General features: G+C 37.1%; 1 protein-coding gene across 2 annotated transcripts in view; it reads right to left on the reverse strand.

Annotated features, from left to right (window-relative positions):
- Positions 1–12,947, reverse strand: part of AFF2 (AF4/FMR2 family member 2) — a 3,001,139-nt gene that overhangs the window by 198,970 nt on the left and 2,789,222 nt on the right. The window lies entirely within an intron of this gene.

Here is a 12,947-nt window from a genome sequence, read left to right on the forward strand (position 1 = left end):
CACCTACAGCATGTCTTTGGGATGTGGGAGGAAACTGGAGCACCCGGAGGAAACCCATGCGACCACAGGGAGGACATGCAGACTCCGCACAGAAGGCACCCCAGCCGAAGATTGAACCGGAGAACCTCTTGCTGTGAGGCAGCAATGCTAACCGCTGCACCACCGTGGCCGCCCCGAATATCTAATAAAAAGAATATTTAAAAAAAAAAAGAAAAAGTAAAGGGTTTAAGCAGGGGGGCAAGCCCTTCCTGCACCCCCCGCTACTTAAATATACCAACTCCAAGATCACAATTCAGTGTGCTATGTGCGGAAATGGAAAATTTCCCATTTCCTACACTGTAGTGCGATCTTGGAGTTGGTATATTTAAGTAACGGGGGGGAATGGGGGGCATAGCCCCTCATGTTGGAGGTACGGCTTTCCTCTGCTTACACCCTTTAGTTTTTCTTTTATTTATTGATTTATTTTTAATTTTTTATGTATATTCGAACATTTAAGCGTTCTATCAGTAAAGTTCGTTCTTTAGTGATTCGAACTTTTAAGCATTCAAATATCTAATATAGACCCAGATATTGTGGATATTATTAGAAAAATGGAGAATAGAAGGGGTCCTAGAATGAACCCTTGTGGGACTCCTGCAGTAATGGGTAGCAGTGTGGTAGATTGTTGTCCCATCAAACTGCTTTTTGCCTTCCTTGTAAGTAGTTCTGAAACCAGGCTAATGTGTGATTACTAAGGCCCAGATCAGTGAGGGAGTGGAGTAATTTAGGATGGTTGACCATGTTAAAGGTTTTTGACAGGTACAAGAAAATGGCAGATGTTAGTTTGCCAAAGTGTCTGCTTTGGTTGATGTGGTTTGTGAAAGAGAGTAGAGCTGTGGTTGTGCTGTGGGCAGGGCAGAATCCATGTTGTGTGGGAGAGAGAGACATTGGTTATTAAGTAAGTATGGCATAAGTTGGTAGTGGATGCATTTTTCAAGTATTTTTGCTAGTTGGGACAGGATGGCAATTGGGCGATAGTTGGAGAGGTCAGTGGAAGTACCACCTTTGTGTAGAGGGATGATGTAGGAAGTTTTCCAGATTAGTGGGATGGTATATTCAGATATGGATCTGTTAAGGAGGATAGAGATGGGGTAGGGGAGTTCATTAGCTGCCAGCTGTAGGTATTTTGCAGGGATGCAGTCGGCTGCTAAAGTGGTAGGTTTAAGTTTTTTTAGTAGTTTTTTGACATAGTTGGTGGGGATGGGTTGGAATTGGAAGGTTGTTTTGGCCTGACTGCAGGTTCAGAGAAATTGGTGGTGGTGGTAGTAGTGGGTAGAGTTTTAGTAGCTCTCCATTGATGCCAGACTATATTCCTTTGTGCTATCTTTTTTTTTAGTCTCTTTGGTGATCCAAGGGGCTGATTTCATTTTGAGTTTAGTGGTACAAACTGGGGCATGATTATTTAAGATCTGTAGGAAAGTATTGTTGAATTGGGTTACTGCTTGTTCTAGGGGTAGTACTTTTAGTATGTTCCAGTTATGATGTTTTAGTTCAAGTCTGAAGTTGAAAGGGTCAAAGTTATTTTTGTTCCGGATAATTTGTAATAGGGGTAGATTTGGCTTGAGTTTTGTATTTTAGTAAGAAGGTGGGTTGGTGGACACTAAGGGAGACTGAAAGGACTCCTGCATGGTATGGAGTGTTGGTCTTATTTATTAAGATCCAGTCTAGGAGACTTTCTTTGGTTTTACTGTTTCCTAGTCTAGTGCTAGATTGAATGATTTGGGAGAAGCTTTAAAGATTAAGATGGGTGGTGGGGTTAATAGTTGAGCATCCAGTCAATACTGAAATCATCTAGGATGCTGGTTTCTTGGGGAAGATTATCATTTATCCAGTGTAGGAGGGTTTCTAGTTCTAGTGAGGCAATATTCTTACCTGGTGGTATGTAACATGTGATAATATTGATTGATTTTTTTGTCACCAAGTTGGAGTTTGGCTAGTGGGAGTTCAGAATTATTAATAGGGGGGACTTGAAGATTGATGGTGTCAATTTGTAGGTTGTTTTTGTAAATTAATGCTACCCCTCCCCTCTTTTTTAGACAGTCTATCATGGCGTAGTACATTGTATTCTATTGGGAGGAACTCAGTGTTGGGTGTAGTAGGCTTTAGCCAGGCTTCAGTTAATGATAGTATATTGGGGGAGTAGGTGGATAGTAAAGCATGGAGTAGGTGCACTTTGTTATTGATGCTACGGATATTTAAGCTTAGTAGTAGAAGGCTATTTTTTGGTTTATTCATGGGAATTTGGTTGGGTGTGGGGCATGGCTTAGATGTGGAGTTTATACAAGGGATTGGCCCTGGGTTGGGGTGTATGTCACAGGCTAGGATTAGTTGATGGCTTATATTATGGTGTAAGAGCTTGAACAGTTTGGATAGGATGACTATGTACTTATTTGTGATAAGAAATTTGGGAGAGGTTGGGAGAATTCTTCCTGAGATAGGTGGAATAGTGATGTGGTGAGATGTACTTGGGGATATGTGCAGACTATAGTGCTGGGTGGAAGTATGTTTAGCTGTAAGTCTGTAGGTAATATTGAGTATGGTGTGACAGGAGGTAAGGTAGCTTGCTGATGTTAGCATAAGGAGGATGGTGAGACTGAATGTAAGGATGGTGATTGATCTGTGATAATGGGGAGGAGTCATTATTGTTGGAGGGAGTATGTGGGTGGGAAGGTGTAAAGGAGTGGGTGTAGGATAGGTAGGTGGAGAGTTGAGGTACGGAACACCACTCAAGTTACTACACCAGATGCATATGTGCTACATGTTCTGCTTATGCGCACTCTACATACATAGGTGTTTGACAACATGAATGGCATGTATCTCTTCAGTGACAGTGTCGATCATGCCACACACACACACACACACACACACACACACACACACACACACACACACACACACACACACACACACACACACACTGTATTGCCCATACTGTTGCATACAGGTATAGCAGTGTCCCTCCTAAAACCTCCTGCAGATATTACAGTGCCAGGACAGTGTGCATGTTTAACCTCATAGAGTGTGGATGTATCATAATAGCTGTTAAAGTGTGTGTGTGTCACACATGTTATATCAGAGGTATTGGATTACTGGTGGTATTATTCTGATACTGCCCATGACTGTGGGTGGTTCTTGTAATGGTTTGCATGATCCTTTACCTGTAGCCCCCTTGCTGGAGACCTCTGCTGAGAGTACACTCATATTTAGGCACATCAGTTTGCACAGCTTCACAATATGCACCCTACCCCAATTGTGTGTCAGATCCCTGATAGATGTCCTCTGCATTATTCATGTAAGGATGCTTATTTCACACACATACATCCTCCCCATTATGCCAGCTTGTGTGACAGTCACAGGCAGCACATTGTCTCTATACAGTCCATACTGTACCATATGGACATGTGCTCGGTGTTGCTGCTACTATCATCTTCCACCGACATGCCCTTCCCTACATGTACATGAGTGAGTTTCACCCGTCCTCTTCCTCTGTGTATTCCTGTTCAATACACACACTTCCCCTGGGTGAACATCTTACACGGCAGTCTCATGTCCTGTTATAGATCATTAACACAACTTCAGTACTGAATGCCAGGAACGGGTTATCACAATACTCTGCACTGTAGCTACACAACCCTGTACTGTGTTTGGACCATATACTTCACATTCATACCTCTCAACTGTCCAGATATTCCCAGGATGTTCAGATGTTTTCCTTATCAAATTTGTGGTTTTGTGGTATATCACTGGGATTATCCCTGCACTGATGTGACTAAATATTACATACGTTTGAATGCATACCTTTCAACTGTCCTGATTTGTGCAGAATGTCCAGATTTTGTCTCGTATTTGTTATCTTCTCCTCATAACATTTTTGTTTTTTTGGCGAATGATTGGCATGCCATTGTGAAGCAAAGTCAGAAACTGATTCCTGACATTTGAGTTTCAAACTTCATGCTCTTCAGGCAGTTCATGCTAATGTACAGCTTATTTATTCTATCAACTTTCTAAACTTGGAAGTACAATATTGAATGTCTGTTCCTATGTTTGCACCTTTGTCCCCCCATTATGTATGCCTTTGTCCACATATCTTGCTCAAAGGGGTTGACAGGTATGTTTGAGTTTCATTCTACCACATGTCTATGTGACATCTACAGAAAATATGTCCCTATTTATGGATAAATGTCCCCGCATTTTGTTGGCCTTTGTGGAGATATGCTGCAGTAACAGATTCACAACTATCTGTGAAGCCCTGGTGGTCATTGTGGAATTCCACGGAAATCTGCAAACTGTAGGTGCTCTGTTTTACATGGAACTGATATCCATGTTCACTTACATGGTTTTCTGGCCAGCAACACTGTTGCAGCCATGAAACCTAGTTCAGACATGCCGTGCCTCATTAATATGCATTACACACTACTGTGCCACTCACCGTCGCTCTAACATGTAAACTCTATGTAGCCTCTGTGTGAAGCCTATATGGAGTTTATTGAATCTGGGGAATATTTATTTCTGTTCCTGTCAAATGACTATTTTCAATAAGAAAATCAAAGCAACATTCTAAACCAAGATTATGTGGTATCACCGAAAACAGATCTTTAACATCAATTGTAAATGTGACTGCCTCATGAAACAGGTGTCTTTTTACTCTAGTTAAAAAAATCCCAAGAGTCATGAACCAAGTGTTTTACCTGTCATACTGCCCCCTTTAAGTTGGCATGAACATACTTAGTCAAGAGGTCAGCTTTTGACAATCTTGTGTCAACTATCAGTCTGAGTAGGGGATCCCTCAAGTTTTTATTAATTTTGGGGATGCCAAAAATAGTCTGTGTCAGCCATGCTTGTGTGTAACAAAATTTGTACACATCCCCACCTATTCGAGTTTGCATTAAAGCATCATAAAGTGTACTGTCAATCCTACTATACACAATATTCATTTCATTAATTGATGTTTCCTCATGGGTATTACTGCATAATAATGATATCATTCTACCAGTATAGTAATTCGTATCAATAATTACAAGTCTTTCCCCTTTATCTGGCTACATTATTCTTATAATTTTGTCTGCACATATTAATGACAGAAGATTCCTTTGTTCATGGCTTAAATTAAAATTAACGTGATATGCTTTCCTGCTAAATACCTTTCCAATATCTGACTCACATAAATCTTAAAAAACTTGTAGAACCGGATTAAATAAACTTGATTTTTTTAAAATACTGTTTGCCTGAAAAAATGAACCGTCATTAGGAAAATGCAGTTTCAGGTTTAACTTCCTTACAAATAATTTTAAATCGATTAAAGTCTTAACCAAACTGTCTCTGTTGGTCAGAACAAATGTGAAACCTTTTTGTGAAAATATCAATAAATAGTTCATTGACAGTTATATGACTGTAGTTGTAAATTTTAAAATTCTCCATCTTTGTTAGAAATAATTATCTCTGACGATTGCAATATTTCTGACGGTTCTGACCTCTGTCCCTCCTCCAGGACTGCATCTCCCAGGCATTCAATGTTGTTCTTGTATCATGTTTCTCTGTTGAACAGAACATTTCCTCTTAGATCTCCTTAACTGGAGAGAATGTCCTACAGGGTTATCCAGTTGTTCTTGGTGGGTCTATATTATAAAGCCGAAAGCTCTAAAGAGCAAATACAAGTACATCGACACACAAAGAATGATGTTCAAAAATAGCGAAATACATATTGAGTGAAAATCAAAACACTGAACATGTTTCTTTAAACAACAGTGCCATGCAGGTATATGTAAATTAACTAAATAAAACTAAAATAATACACTTTTGCAGGAGGCAAGCCCCCCTGCACTCTCCATGTGGGGGGCTGTGCCCCCACACCCCCCTTCTTCAATATACCAAATGTGAGACCGCACTACAGTGGGGAAAAGGATATATTTCCTTATCCCCAGGATCGCACTGCTGTCCAAACAAATACATTCGATGTTCTGATTTTCGCTAAATATGTGTTTCGCTATTTTTTGTACATTGCCCCTTATGTGTTGATGTACTTGTATTTGCTCTTTATAGCTTTTGGATTTATACTATAGATCTGTTCTTGTTCACTAGTAGATCCAAACTCAGTCACATTTTCCAAGTTATTAGATATCTAAGTTAGCGTTACTCATTCCACCCCTCCAAGCCTGTGAACATGGGGGATCTGGGTATGCCTTAACACATTCATAATCTTTTCTATCCCTCTCCAGTTTCAAGGTTTTTTTTATTTTTACCTCACTGACTAGTGAATCAACTTTGTGATAGATATTAACATGCCTGTTTTTATATTTTTCATATAGTAAATCATTGGAAACTGACAGGTCCAATTTGTTTTCTTTTCCCTTGCTAAAATATCCATAGTTCAGATGTTGTCCCTTATAACAACCTCCATAAATTCACACCCATGCCAGTCAAACATGACCAATAATTCCTTATGTAATGGGGAACCTTTTATCAGTCCCACTGGACATTTCCAGCTCAGAAGCCCCTTAGATACTATCTTCCCATGTTTATGTTCTCTGTCAGGTAACGGTTTTCAGCTTGTAACTTTCTGTATTTAAGTACCAGTTTTTCAAGTTCTTTTAACTGTAAATCAAGGTTTGGGTTTCCCCCTAGTCTTTAAACTAAAGCTGATCATCTTGTTAAACCAGTCATTAATGTTAAACTCATTACCTGTATTAGTCAGTGTCCATTCATTCACAACTGACTCATTTGAAGAGCCCACTGCTATACGTTGAGCTGGAGTAATAAAGGAAATATCCTGCTCTGTGTTTTTTTCAACACCTTTATTGAATTATCACTTGTGATATAGGCAAATTCACATTTATATAAAAGTAATCAAACTGCATTAACAATTTACGTTTACAAACATTATACTTCAAATATATTGTTTTATATCATATAACCTAAGCAACATTACATAAATTATTCAATAACTGCCTTTTTTTAAACAAGAAACATCTTTATTAAACCATCGCTTATGACATAAGCAATCACACTTTATTTAAATGAAACCAAACCGCACCAACACAATCCTAGTTTCAATAATTTAACATGACAAACCATACTGACACACTCCCATTTGCAAACATTATACATAACTTATAATCTACCCAATCATTTTCAGTCAAACATTACATAGCTCATATACATAACTTATAATCTACCCAATCATTTTCAGTCAAACATTACATAGCTCATATACATAACTTATAATCTACCCAATCATTTTCAGTCAAACATTACATAGCTCATATACATAACTTATAATCTATCCAATAATTTTCAGTCAAACATTACATAGCTCATTTAAGTCCTGCCTTCTTTTAAAGCTCATTCCTCCCCTCTATGTATTGTTCCCACAATTCCCATTTTTTTCTTATGTAGTTTGCGCCTACCCTTTTCTAAGTATCTCAATTCCAGTTGTTTTATCTCTTTTACTATATTTACTACTTCTAGTATAGTCGGTTTACATTTTGATTTCCATTTTCTAGTAATTACTTTTTTGGCAGCCACCATAATTAGACACAGCAAGGTCTGACGATGTCTAGGCAATTCTGATTCTGTATCATTGCTCAGAAAACCGATCTACCCACCTAGCATCTCCAACAGTGCATCCCACAGGGAATTCTTAAAGTGCGCCAACTTACTCCACTACCAGAAAACATGTTCCCAATTACCTCTTTCTCCCCCATCACACCTCCATCATTTGCTGTTTACCTGAGGAAAATTTATCTTGAGTCTACTTGGGGTATACAAATATCTATGTAAACATATCAAAGCAAAAATCCTAAATCTTCTAGATTTTGTTGCATACTTGGGAGACTATATATATATAGTATAGATTATAAGAATCAATCAGAGGAGGTTAGAAAGGATTAAGAAGAGAGACTGGATAAGCAATTCACAAAGAACGAATGGGAGAATATATATATATATATATATATATATATATATATATATATATATATATATATATATTGGGAAGAGAGACTGGATAAGCAATTCACAAAGAACGAATGGGAGAATATATATATATATATATTTCTAGTAATTACTTTTTTGGCAGCCACCATAATTAGACACAGCAAGGTCTGACGATGTCTAGGCAATTCTGATTCTGTATCATTGCTCAGAAAACCAATCTACCCACCTAGCATCTCCAACAGTGCATCCCACAGGGAATTCTTAAAGTGCGCCAATATATATATATATATATATTCTCCCATTCGTTCTTTGTGAATTGCTTATCCAGTCTCTCTTCCCAATCCTTTCTAACCTCCTCTGATTGATTCTTATAATTATCATGCAATATTTTACATGCTCTACTAATTATTCCTTTTGTAATGGCAGCTTCTGTTCTAGATTCTACTAAAAACTCTACCAGTGCTGATCTTTCATTCCCTATTCATTTCTCTTTGCCCATACTCTGATATCAATCATTGATAGGGAAGGCAACCTCTAACCTACAGTCCAAATAAATTCTTGGTGTCTTTCCATTCTATCATATTTCCCTCTCTAGTTATTTGCTCCCAATACCTTGGTTCCTTTGCCAATTTTCTCCAATAAATTCCAGCCCCCTGTTGCCTACTATCTATATCCTTAATTGCAGTCATCCCTATTGGTAAAATCCATTTTCTCAATGTCTGTGTTGGTTTGGTTCTTAGGATACTTTCTGTTACTTTATGACTATAATACTCTGTATGATTATTGTTATTCTACTTAAAGGCCTGCATCCAAAATCCCAATCTCTCCCTGTTTCTTGAGCTTCTACCCTGTTTCATCATCATCCCTTTCCACCTTGAATTGTAGTTTTCTACTTGTGCTTTGTATAGGAGCCCTAACTGTGTAGCTTTGAAATACCCCTTCAAATTGGGTAATTCCAATCTACCCTGTTCTGCTGGAAGAATCAGCTTATCCCACATGACTCTTACTATCTTCTCCTCCCAGATAAAGTCCTTCATCTCTTTTTTAATTGCTATCCACAACTTCTCTTCTGCTTGATAAAACTATGCCTGACCTGTGTTTGACTAATGGGACTAAAAACATTTTAACCCTTGTATCTTGCTATCCATATCCATATAACAAAGCTTACATTTCCTTAATTTTTGTATTATCTTTTTTTAGTCTCTTCCCACATATCCTTAGTTGCCACACCAGAATCATTTTAATCCATATTCCTAAATACTTCATCATGTACTTTATCATGTCCCCATACATATGGATATTGCTGAATAAATTAATTTGTGGGTACATAATTTACTACTATTGCCTTTGTTTTTGGTTGATTAATTGCATGTCCCAAAAAGATTTGAAACTGTCTCAAAATGTTCCATAACACTGTAATGTCTCTTTCTGGTCTTGCCAGGTATAAAATAATGTCATCTGTAAAAAGAGCCAGCTTTTCTTGACTACCATACCAATTATATCCTTAAATTACTGAGTCCCTTATTTTCTTTGCCAATGGTTCTAAATATAATACAAATAACAAAGGGGAAAGAGGACACCCCTGGCTGGTTCCTCTACTCAAGCAAAAATTAACAAAGAGGACCCCACCCACTTTAATTTTTATCTCAAATCCCTCATATATCCTCCTAATCAACCTTATAATTTTATAACGGAAAGCAAATGCTTCCATTGCCCTGATAATAAAGTCCCAACTTACTCTGTCAAATGCTTTCTCTGCATCAAGACTCACCAGCAACAATGGTATTTTCTTACATTCTGCTTTTCTATGGATCATCAATGTTCTGTTAATGTTGTCAGATGTTTGCCTCCTCTCCACAAAACTACATTGATCCATACTTATCTATTTTGGCATTACTTTTGCCATTCTTTTAGCCATTATAGACATAAACACTTTATAATCATGGTTTAGTATTGAAATAGGCCTGTATAAAGATAGATCTGATGGATCTTTATCCTCTTAAGGTATTACCACTGCTTTCTTCCAGGATGTTAGTACTTATCCTCCTTTTAAAATACTGTTAAACAAAACCTTATCAGTTTTTGCCCTCCTAGCTTCCAAACTTCCACAGGAATACCATCTATTCCTGGGAACTTTCCTGTGCATTGGTTATACATCACAATTTTTATCTCATCTCCTCATATGCTAACCATTATTAATTTAGCCTCATCTACCTCTAATCTTGGCATATTTAATTCTTCCATAAACATTTCCATTTGTATTGTTTCTTGATTTCCATATTTCTCTGATTTATACAGCCATTCATAGAATTTCCAAAATATTGCTAATACGTCTGCAGGATTTCTTGTTACCTTTATTGTTATAGGCTCCTTAAGCTTGGTGACAGCCATATCTACTTTCTGTTCCCCGAGTTGTTGTGCTAAATGTTTTTGTGCTCTAGAGTTATTATCAAAAACTGGTTCCTTAAGAGCAATTTTTCTTAGTAATCCCTTATTTTCTGCTTTGCATTCTGAAGTCGATCCTCTTCTTGTTCTGTGAGATTCCCCCTATTCTGCAATACTTTAACACTCGTCAGTCCCGCTAAATAATTCTTGTTACTTCTTAACCATATTTCCCTTTCTTTTATTTCCACCTATTTTTAAACTCCACCTTAATTTTATTCCACTCCCTAGCTACATTTTCAGAAGTAATTTCTATCCTCTTGAATAGCCCGTGAATAATCTACATTACCTATTCCTTAAATTCCTCTCTTTAAAATAGATGGGTGGGAAAGCACCAGAGTGTCATTTGTATTTCATTACCATATGCTTTTATTTTATTATTATTTGTGCATTATCTGAAATAGTTACCGGGTGCATGTGAAATGTGAAATGTAAATTCTGTCTAGCCTAGCCCAGTTTTTATATCAGATTCCTGTTACCAGACCGCAGATGCAGTTTATGGAATGCGTCTTGATCGAACTGAAAAGAGCGAAAAGGCAAAAAGGCGAATCGGCTTTTCAGCGAATTCTTTCCCTGTGAGTTGGTATATTTAAGTAGGGGGGTGTGGGGGGCTATTATGTAATGTTTTAAAGTTTATTTTTTTTAAATTTTGGAACAGTGATTTTTTTCCCTTAGGGAAAAAAATAGCTGTTCTGAGGTTTCGATGTTGTAAGCTTTCGCTTACATGGGGTCGATTATTTATCATTTGCTTTTGTAAGCGTGCAATAATATAATATAGACCCTTTATATCTTGGGGAATAATTCACTCCAAGCTCATATTACTGAATTCACATCTTCTATGCACATATTTTCATAAATTTCTTCAAAAATCTACCCTCCTTTGTTATATTTTCCCTTCTGGGCCCCCCAGACATATCTTCACTGATGCAAGTCAAATTCCAGTTCCCACCTATAAGAAATATTACTTGCTGAAAACTGATAATTTCTCCCAGAATTTTCTTACGCTCCTTTATAGAAGTTTTAGGTGCCAGTAGCCCCTTAGCACTAAAAATCTGACATTATTATCTTTTTTCATCCTTGTCTCTCACTATTGGAGCTCCTATTGCAATTAACATATGTATTCCTCTTTTGCTTTGTCCCACATATTCCGCTGAATAACCATCCTGAAATCCTTTCTTTATCAAATTCACATGTTCAGTTCTTTCCATGTCTCCTGTAACATAACTATTTGTGCACTGCATTTTTAATATAGTTCACTATTCTTTCTGTTTTTGTATTTATCTGTGAGACCATTCACATTTAAAGACATTACAGAAAACATCATTGTATTAGAAAGTTATTATTCCCACCTTTTATGTATCACACCTTTTTTGTTAAATATCTAGTTCCAGTTTTTGTGTTACATGCACATGCCATTTGGTAGGTTGAACTTTTATATAGTTGTTTCTTGTCATATCCATTCAAGGCTATGTCACATCTTACAAAACATTTTGTTTTATTGAAAGCATTCAATAAAAAAAAAGCACCCAATATCCCCGCAAATTCTATTAGTTTAACACTAACTTACAAAACTATGTACATCTTCAGATATTGAAGCTTTACCCTCCTAAGAGGAACACATGTCCCAAACTGACAGCCACACTCACAGACTTGAGTTAACTTAAAAGAAAGGCTGTCCATGTTAAGACACATGGTACAGCTTGTGCTTCTACTAAGTACTAACTGGTTTGTCTTATCTTTACAGCTCTCCCAGTTGGGAAAACCCCTGAATATGTGAATATTTTCAGAGAACATTATCTCCTAGCCAATTTCTCTTTTCTTTTTTTTTCCCCAGCCAATCACTCTTCACCAAACTGCAACCAATGTCTTTTTATAAGATTGTCTCCATAGGGACATGAGAACCAGACAGCCAGTTTCTCATTATCTGATTGTCTCAATGGAGACATGAGAACTAGATAATCAATTTCTCTTTATCAGATAGTTTCCATGAACACATGTGGGCCAGATACAGAATTGCTGCTCAGTATACATTTGTTTGCCAGAAAAAAGCCTCATAATTTTCAGTATTCTTTTCCATTTTCTTGCATTCGCTTAAAACATACTACTAAATCATTCTAAGGTCTTCTAATACAGTCATTCCCCCAAGCAAGAATGATAAGAAGCACATTAAAAGGGCATGTCAAAAGAAAAATTAACCAAGCTTTTTTTTATTACATTGCAGTGCCTACATTTCTTAAAACTGAACAAGAAGAGAGAGAAGGGATAAAGGAAAAAAAAAAAGAAAAAAAAGAACAGCAACACCTATTTGCAATCCCCATTACTCTTAAAAGTAACTGAGAAACTTTACTTTACAACATGCAAAGAAAGCCATACAGTAAATTGTAATTATTAAGAAAAAAAAAAACATTTTGCTTTACTTACCTTTCTCACCTCTCTTTCCCTCCCCAAAGCATTATTCTGAACATTAATGACACAAAGTAGGGCACATACTTTAGAGTCCTCCACAAGTCCAACAGATTCTGAAAAAGTCCAAT

Source organism: Protopterus annectens, chromosome 15.part0 (genome assembly GCF_019279795.1).
Source record: "Protopterus annectens isolate FY-2018-M chromosome 15.part0, PAN1.0, whole genome shotgun sequence".
NCBI lineage: Eukaryota > Metazoa > Chordata > Ceratodontiformes > Protopteridae > Protopterus > Protopterus annectens.